We start from the raw sequence: 7778 nt of genomic DNA, 5'->3' as shown, positions 1-7778 counted from the left end.
CCTAGCCATCATTCAGAGAACTCAGATTAAGTGCGGTCAATTTATTCATTAAAGACGCAAGATCAACCTGATAGATTTACAGTAAAATAACTGTCCCGTATTCAAACCTTGACCGTAATGACACAAATGCTTCCTACAGTGGGCATAGTGTAAGGATGTTTTACAAAAACACAGCACAAGGAATGGGGGTGAGCAGAATGATGCAAATATGCCATATTCTGCAAGTGACATCTGTAGACATAACACAAGTGGTGCCATAGGTACTGCCAACTGAAGTTACACTCTGTTCTTTGCAGATTATGTAAAGAGAACCTCAGGAAAAAGTAGTTAACATGCACATAAAGATATTTGTGGGGCTCAGAGGCTCAAATTAATTACAGTCAGAGGCACAGTGACCAAATGAAGTAAAAAAAAACCAATCCTGCATCATCATTGAGAGATCTGTGAGCCTCTCTTTCTTCAGCCAAATTTGAGGTTCAGTTCTAGACTTCCAGATATAAAAATCTGATCCATTGCAACAGTAGTGATTTGGAAATTTCCTTAGGTTTGCCAAAATGCTGACCCCCAGTTGCTCTGAAACAATGTTTTATGGCCAGATGAGTTATAAGTGACAAGTTCTGTCCCATGTGGGCTCGGCTATGTCTGGAAAAAAGGCTAACACTGCACTTTATAGTAAAAGTCTCATCTCAGTGGCCAAGCGTAGGGGTAGTGTCATGGTTTAAGGATGTTTTACTGTGTCAGGACCTGCATGCCATGTAACTCTGGAAAGAACCATGAATTTTGCTCTGCATAAATCTTTGGGACACCTGTCTCAGTCTCAAGTACTGCTGACTCATGTAGTAAGACAATGACTCTAAGTACACCAACAAGCAGAAAGATGTAAAATATTTAGTTTTTAAATGTGTCACTCAAAGTCCAGACATAAACTCTATTGAGACAGACGTCACCAATCTGAAGCATGTCTGCTACAATTTGCCATTGTACTCCAAGCATTTTTCTGTTGTTAGACATCGCTGCATTATTTCTCAATTCCTCTCCATTCCCCCTTCTTGGTGGGTCATCCCGGTTTCAAAACCTTGTTTTCCATACCAGGAAGTCTCAAGACCAGCTAGTTTTAAGGGCCTGGTATCCCCATTTTATAACGTGACTCACTTAAATTTACCTTCAGCTGGGATTAATGACGCTTCTATTACAATTTTAAATGGGTATCAGTTAGTCATAACAAAACTGGACAGATCACTAAAGTGTTTTTTTTGAATTTGTATATCAGTTCTGTATGTTATAGTACTCTTCTACTCCAGAAAGAGTAGGGGGCACAAGTGAGAGTGGGAGACTGGATTTAAAGGTGGTCACACACGTGCACATGGGAGGCAGCTAAAAGGCTCAAAAGACGGTAATTCCTTGCCAAACCAGAGGATGGCAGAGTGCACTAATCCTTGCTCTTTTCCATTGCCAGACCAATCACGGGAAATTCCGCTTGGGTCCGAGGAGGTCACTTCCGGTTCCTGTCTGATGACATCATTTCCCGTTTTCCACTATATAACCACCATGTTTGCCTGATTGCTTTGTTCTTGTCCTGAACTGAAATCTGTAAATCTGAATCACAACCTGCGCTTATTTTGGCAGCCAAATTCAAGAATATGGGCGGCTGCCCCCAAACCTCTTTCAGTGTTGTCTGGAACTTATTACAAGGTCTTGGTAGTAATGTCCAGAAGTTCAGACTAAAGAGAAATGTAGCTGTGGGGTTTTATGCAAAACAATTTGACAATCAGCGCGTCGTTCTTTTTCAGTGGGGCAAAAAAGTATTTAGTCAGCCACCAATTGTGCAAGTTCTCCCACTTAAAAAGATGAGAGAGGACTGTAATTTTCATCATAGGTATACCTCAACTATGAGAGACAAAATGAGAAAAAAAATCCAGAAAATTCCATTGTCTGATTTTTAAAGAATTTTTTTGCAAATTATGGTGGAAAATAAGTATTTGGTCACCTCCAAACAAGCAAGATTTCTGGCTCTCACAGACCTGTAACTTCTTCTGTAAGAGGCTCCTCCGTCCTCCACTCGTTACCTGTATTAATGGCACCTGTTTGAACTCGTTATCAATATAAAAGACACCTGTCCACAACCTCAAACAGTCACACTCCAAACTCCACTATGGCCAAGACCAAAGAGCTGTCAAAGGACACCAGAAACAGAATTGTAGACCTGCACCAGGCTGGGAAGACTGAATCTGCAATAGGTCAGCAGCTTGGTGTGAAGATATCAACTGTGGGAGCAATTATTAGAAAATGGAAGACATACAAGACCACTGATAATCTCCCTCGATTTGGGGCTCCACGCAAGATCTCACCCCATGGGTTCAAAATGATCACAAGAACGGTGAGCAAAAATCCCAGAACCACACGGGGGGACGTAGTGAATGACCTGCAGAGAGCTGGGACCAAAGTAACAAAGGCTACCATCAGTAACACACTACGCCGCCAGGGACTCAAATCCTGCAGTGCTAGATGTGTCCCCCTGCTTAAGCCAATACATGTGCAGGCCCGTCTGAAGTTTGCTAGAGAGCATTTGGATGATCCAGAAGAGGATTGGGAGAATGTCATATGGTCAGATGAAAAAAACTCTACTTGTCGTGTTTGGAGGAGAAAGAATGCTGAGTTGCATCCAAAGAACACCGTACCTACTGTAAAGCATGGGGGTGGAAACATCATGCTTTGGGGGTGTTTTTCTGCAAAGGGACCAGGACGACTGATCCGTGTAAAGGAAAGAATGAATGGGGCCATGTATCGTCAGATTTTGAGTGAAAACCTCCTTCTATCAGCAAGGGCATTGAAGATGAAACGTGGCTGGGTCTTTCAGCATGACAATGATCCCAAACACACTGACCGGGTAACAAAGGAGTGGCTTCGTAAGAAGCATTTCAAGGTCCTGGAGTGGCCTAGCCAGTCTCCAGATCTCAACCCCACAGAAAATCTTTGGAGGGAGTTGAAAGTCCGTGTTGCCCAGTGACAGCCCCAAAACATCACTGCTTTAGAGGAGATCTGCATGGAGGAATGGGCCAAAATACCAGCAACAGTGTGTGAAAACCTTGTGAAGACTTACAGAAAACGTTTGACCTCTGTCATTGCCAGCAAAGGGTATATAACAGAGTATTGAGATGAACTTTTGTTATTGACCAAATACTTTTTTTCCACCATAATTTGCAAATAAATTCTTCAAAAATCAGACAATGTGATTTTCTAGATTTTTTTCTAATTTTTTGTCTCATAGTTGAGGTATACCTATGATGAAAAGTACAGGCCTCTCTCATCTTTTTAAGTGGGAGAACTTGCACAATTGGTGGCTGACTAAATACTTTTTTGCCCCACTATATGTGTTCTCACTGTTTGAGTGAACTTTCCTTCGTTATTCGCCAATTCTAAAAAACTCGTAAAATATTTTTGGTAAAACATAAGAATTTAAGGTTTCGATTGTGGCTTTCTTTATAATGTACCATTTTCTATAGAGGTTGCTCTGTTAATTATACCCTTATAGCTTTCAATGATGATTGTGACTGTGTGTGCACTGCTCATTCCTAATCATCAGTATTTAGATACAATATAAAAAAGGGTTTAAACAATTAAGGGTGGATTTAAAAGAAAGCTGCAAAAGAAGCACAGGGATTTAAAAGTATGCTTAAGAAGACAAATGTTTATGAATTTCCTAGAAATATCTGTAGGTCAGAAAACAAAACTGTAAGATCAAGTACAAATGTCTAACGGACTGGGAAAGTGTTTAAATTAAAACCCTGTAGCCATGGAGGCCCTCCAGGAGTGCACTTGAAAACCACTGTTCCACATCTTTTATTTACAATTTTATATACCAAATCTTTATAGAAGGAGCATGAACTACTTTCCTATGTTTTTGTATTATAAATGAAATTTAATAAAACAAATTGTGATAAACACTACCATGATGCACTTTACCTGAATGTTACAGAACAACTCTTAAAGTACCGAGGAACACAACAAGACTTCAGAGAGATTTGATCCTCTAATATTATGAATTAAGCAAAGCACTTTGGCCAAATAGTTGCTTCTCATCCTCCTTACATTTTCAGCTTAATATTGTAAGCTGGCTGCTGGTTGAATAACATATTACATTTTGTAAAGAAAGGCATCTTTAGATTAAAATTAATTAAAATAAAATATGAAATGTTTAACAGAGTTATTGTGATTTTAAGAACTGACGCAGCAGCTTCCTTTCACTTCCTAGATGGGCTACTGACTGTACTGGAAACACAAATTAATTCATAAGCAAACAAAAAGAAAAAAATAAATGCACTAATGAGTAACAGATACAGGACTACAGGTCTTTGACCACTAGAGGCTGCTCATGCACTACATTTTGCTTCATATGCTACAAAAAATATGGTGGTAAAGAACTTTAAAAAGGTATCAATGTAGATAGCATGCTCCAACCAAGTTTAAAAGTATTTTGTATAAGAAAAAATTCTGAGTAACAATACAGTGGTGGGCAGCGCGGTGGGTAGCGCTGCTGCCTCGCAGTTGAGAGACCTGGGTTCACTTCCCAGGTCCTCCCTGTGTGGAGTTTGCATGTTCTCCCCGTGTCTGTGTGGGTTTCCTCCGGGCGCTCCGGTTTCCTCCCACAGTCCAAAGACATGCAGGTTAGGTGGATTGGCGATCCTGAATTGGCCCTAGTGTGTGCTTGGTGTGTGGGTGTGTTTGTGTGTGTCCTGCGGTGGGTTGGCACCCTGCCCGGGATTGGTTCCTGCCTTGTGCCCTGTGTTGGCTGGGATTGGCTCCAGCAGACCCCCGTGACCCTGTGTTCGGATTCAGCGGGTTGGAAAATGGATGGATGGAATACAGTGGTAGATATTTTTTTTGAGTTTGCTATTAATTGGTTACAAAAGAATTCCTACCAAGTCCACTGTAAAGACACACAGCACGAATGAAAGTGCAAGAGGCTCTTAATTGGAGTGAACAGTTCAGCGTCCCAAATTTGATAGCCGAAGAAAGCTGCACTTTTAGGTAAAGAGGATGTTCTGTGGGATCAGTTTAAACCTCTGGGAGAACAAAAGAGCAGAGTTTCATATCTCTCAACAAGATACAGAGTCCTAGCTAGATGTAGAGAGTGAAGGACTGTAATAATTCACATTGTAAACCCTATTAAGGAAGGGAGCAAAGGGTAAACAGCAGGAGCCATTTTCTCCCAGGAGGTAATAAGGAGCTACCTGAAGAACAGCAGCAAAGAACTGCAAAGCAGTGGTAATGCGAGTAGTAAGTTTGGTCAAATGTGCCTTACAAAGAAAGGAAGTTACTTTGAAGGCTAAAAGACAGTAAATGATCAAGGCTGTCTTTTTGGGATGAGGTATGACTGAAGACAACAGAAAGCTGAAGGCCCAGTGTTATTGACACAAGAGTGTTGTATGAATGTGGCCAAAAATAAAGTGTTTCTGCCAGAAGCTGACTACAGAAAACAAACAAACGGCCAAATCCTAGAACAAGTCCTGATTGAAGTCAACTTAGAGAAGCTACAACCTGCTGTGCCAGGAAAAGAAAGCTGGGACAGAAATGTCTGAACTAGAATCACGAGTGACAAAGGAGCTCACTGGATACCTAAACAACAGAGACAGTTGTGTGTCAACAGGAGTCTTCACCAGGGACTTCTAGACACAGCCTGCGTCACAGTCAGTCGGGACCAGTTGGCCCTTCAGAGGAGGCTGCAAAAACTGAGATGCACTTGTCTTAGCAAGGCAGTAACAGCCATTAAATAAGGGCAACTAAAAGCAATAGGATGGGCAATGTAAATTGGCTAATGTATGAGCAGTCTTTACTAAACTGGAATCAGTCCATCCACATATCTGTTACATCTAATTAAGAAAATGACATAAAAGACAGAGGTTTCTATGTATAGACGTTAATAGGGAGAAGATTTGTGACAGCATGAAGCTGTATAACCTGGTAATGTTTATTAAGGAGTGTTGCAAGGATGGCATCTTTTGAGTGTACAGATAAGACGTAAAAGGATGATCCACTTTGTGTGCTTCATCACAAACAACAGAATTTCCTTTGCCCACCCATGAACACAATCCATGGCAGTTGGATGAATTTCCAGAAGAAAAAGACTGATTTCAAGCACAGTATTTGAGATGAAGGGAGAAAATGGCTCCATGTAATTGCAATAAAAGTCAGAGAATTAGGTACTGTACTTAAATTCCCTAGGAGTAGCTTGAGGGGTATGATATACAAATATCATCATTGCTATAGGCAATGATGCCTGCAAATGGCAAGGTTTACAATCAGCTTTACTCCTGCGTATTGGTTGATTGGAAAGGTAATTCAATCAGAGACACAAGGATCATAACATAAACAGTTCTTGCAACTTCACCCTTTAAAATAAATGCATAAAAGAAATTTATAATGCACAAGAATATATTTCATAACCTGCAATGGCCTGTAAATCTGTTTCAAGCCTTGTGCCCAGTGTTGCTAGGAGAGGCTCTGTCCTAAAACCTGAACTGCATTAAGTGGGTTTAAAAAAATATATTAATAAAAAAGTAAATCTGCAAGACAGAACACAAAATTCAAGGATTTAAGATGGCTTTTAATTGACAACAGCAGATAGATTTTCAAGTTGTTAATGTTTTTGACAGTACTGTTAAATTGCACAAGGATGTTTATTGGGATTTGACATCAAAGAACACACACTACTGTACATGCAAAAGGATGCCATTTGGCTGAACAAAATCATTTTATTAACTCATAGCAATATCTCATTAACCTTACTTGAACCACAATATGTAAACTTTAAACCTTGAAGGAATTTTCTATTTTAAACAATATTTTGAAAATAAAAAGACCTACACAGTTTTTTTGGAGCTTTTATTTCATCATACCCATGAATACAATATACAAGTGTATGGCATTGTCCCAGACATTTCAAAGAACCAACAGACAGAAAATGTTAATTAATGAGGATCGCTGTTCTAGTACCAAATTTACAAAAAAAAAAAAAATTAAAAAAATAAAAATCACAGGCACGTGACACATTCTTGACTCACTGCTGGGATAATAGTACAGTTCCATGTAATGCTACAGTTTTAACCAGCCAGTCTATTTAGTAAAGTACCTTTCATAGTGTACATCCAGTTAAATATACTATGATATTTTTTGCAACTGACTCTCCAACATTTTCTTCCTTAAACATTTATGTACCCGATAACTGTGCTAAGAATGTTATGAGCAGCTAGCAAATTTGTGTATCTGGAAAAATAGAAAAAAAAGGGGTACCTTTCTGAGCACATTAAAGCCACACATCACGTACATCACATAGAACAGGATTCATTGACTTGAACACATTATTACAAGTTCAGATTAGTTGACAAGTTCACATAGCAGCCAAGTTCATATCACTTCACAGCACTGAAATGGTCAGGCTATAGCACAGTCAGCAGAGTAGTACACTGTTCAGTATATACCATAATCTAAACATTCAGTACCATTAGCATTAAATATTATATAAAAATATAAAATGAAGCTGTCCACTTTCCTTAAACATTATATACAATAATTAGAAATGGAAGTCCTTGGAACAATCAAGATCATATAAACGCCTCAAACTAAATGAAACCTCCACATATTTTGGTTGTTGTCCTTATTCTGTAATGACAGACTTGGTTCTGTATACCTTCTCTTGTGCCTTAGCCTTCATGGGCGCACAGTTGGTCTTTCTGTCTTCATTAACAGATATATATATATATATATATATATATATATAT

This window comes from Erpetoichthys calabaricus, chromosome 9 (genome assembly GCF_900747795.2).
Source record: "Erpetoichthys calabaricus chromosome 9, fErpCal1.3, whole genome shotgun sequence".
NCBI classification, from domain to species: domain Eukaryota; kingdom Metazoa; phylum Chordata; class Cladistia; order Polypteriformes; family Polypteridae; genus Erpetoichthys; species Erpetoichthys calabaricus.
The sequence above is the reverse complement of the archived record's forward strand: the minus strand, read 5'-3'. Positions refer to the sequence as shown.